Raw genomic sequence first — 1,937 nt, 5'->3', positions numbered from 1 at the left:
GGCCTCCGCCCCCGCCCGCGGGACAAAACCGCGCCTGCGCGTAATTAACGCGGCTCAAGGGCACCGGGGATTAGCCTGGGTTTTGCACGCTGACTGTTGAGTTGGAAGAGGCCCTTGAGATTATCCTGTAGTCTAGACGACCAGGGCAGTGGTTGCGGGTGCTTGTTAAAATTCCAGATTCCTGGGCTCCATCCCCAGAGGCCTGGGTAAAACCCGAGAATCTGCATTCTTAAATCACACCCAGATGATTCAGCACAGGTGGTCCTCATTGGCTGGACCCTCCCTCCTATTTCAAGGAATGTAGGAATTGGAGCACAAACGTGGAGAAGTGATCAGCCCAAGGTCGTACAGAATTAAGTGGCAAGCAAGTCAAGTACTTTCCCTCTGCCGTGCCCTGCGTCTCTCCTGCCTCCTTTTCCGGGCAGGTGGGCTGGAGGGCAGTTCATCCGCATTGGTCAGGCTAACTGAAGAATGGCAGGCCCTTTCTCAGAACTCAAAAGAGCCCCAGCCATCAACTCCTCATCAAAGCTCCACCGCCTGCCCTGGGGCCCCTGGTGCTGCCTCTGTCCACCTGCGATTGGGGTACCCTGGAGAACGCTGAGCCCATGCCCCCACCCAGGGAGCAATGGCCAGTTTGGGGGGTATACACACCCCCTTCCCATACACACTCCTGTGTGGATGTAATCATGGAGGACTGTGTGTAGGCATCACACGCTTCATGCAAAAATGTAAATCGCTCCCATGTCTACATGCGTGTGTGTGTGTGTGGAGTTTGGCGGGGGGAGGGGTATGAGTTTGGTTTCTGGCTCGAGTTTAGGCACATCCAGTAACAGGCAGTGGCCCCAGTCCAGGACAGCTGGATCATACGTGCTGACAGCCACTTTCAATGGCCTGCGCGGGGAACCGGACACTCCCATGCAAACCCTCACAAGCAACAGCTGCAGATGCACCAGGAATAAGCTGAGCGAGGTTCCTGCACACACTGAAGCCTGGCGGGGTCAGCAAGGCTCCCCAGGACAAAGCTGGCCCATGTGGAGGAGAAAGCAGGGGGCCTGGGGCTGCGGCCCTATTTGCTCTCACCCCTGGGGGGACAGCAGCTAGCAGAGGGGTTCTGCCAGGTTTCTGAGACAGCAAGTCCATCCCCTGCCATGGTCCTCTGCTCCTCCGAAATCTCTGCCCCTCCTTATCTGTCCTGTCCCAGCCTCACCGTCTCAAAACCTCAAGGCTGCAACTCTTTCCGAGAAAGCCAGGAACACAGCTGTGTGTCCCTTCCCTCTGGGGGAGGTCCGGCTCTCCCTCCTGGCTCCAGATGTAAAGGCACAGTTGGGAGAGTGGCGGGAAGCCCACTTGGCAGCTTAGTAGGGTCTGGGAAGATGGGAAAGAAAGCCGGGCAGAGACCGGCAGACAGCAGGGCTATCACGATTATAAAAACCTGGGCCGCGGGGAGAGGGGGTGGAGGACAAAAGCATTCCATCATTCCATCGCCTGGCCCATCGACTGCTCACAGGCCTTGCCAAGCCCTCAGACAACACCCGTGCCCTGCCCATCCCAATTCTGGCTGCCTGGGCCCCTGGCAGGACTTTCTGTAAACTCCATTTTATGATTCCCACTTAATCTGAGAAGGAAACTTGGCTTTCTTTGTCTGTCTCCACCCTTGTCCTCAAACACACACCTTCCAACATGTGATTCTGGAAACAAGGCTGGTGAGGGAGAGGGAGGGGAATGAGGGTGCTGCCCCTCCTGCCTCTGGAGAGTAAACCAGGATGCAGAGCCAGGCTAGGTGTCCAGCAGACAGGGCCGTCTGGGCACCAGTCACTTGCCTGCTATGTCAGGGTGACAGTGCATGACTTGGCACCACCCAAGCATCATATTCAGTAAACAATGACTTCCCAAATAACCCTGGCCCTCCTGCCCACCACCGGGCGAGGGGGCCCACC

General features: G+C 57.2%; 1 protein-coding gene across 4 annotated transcripts in view; it reads right to left on the bottom strand.

Annotated features, from left to right (window-relative positions):
- The window catches only part of ST3GAL4 (ST3 beta-galactoside alpha-2,3-sialyltransferase 4), a 56,210-nt gene that overhangs the window by 9,513 nt on the left and 44,760 nt on the right, over positions 1–1,937 (bottom strand). The window lies entirely within an intron of this gene.

The sequence above is a fragment of the Bison bison genome, unplaced genomic scaffold, assembly GCF_000754665.1.
Source record: "Bison bison bison isolate TAMUID 2011002044 unplaced genomic scaffold, Bison_UMD1.0 scf7180017864506, whole genome shotgun sequence".
NCBI classification, from domain to species: Eukaryota; Metazoa; Chordata; class Mammalia; order Artiodactyla; family Bovidae; genus Bison; species Bison bison.
This window is presented reverse-complemented; position numbering and strand designations above follow the sequence as displayed.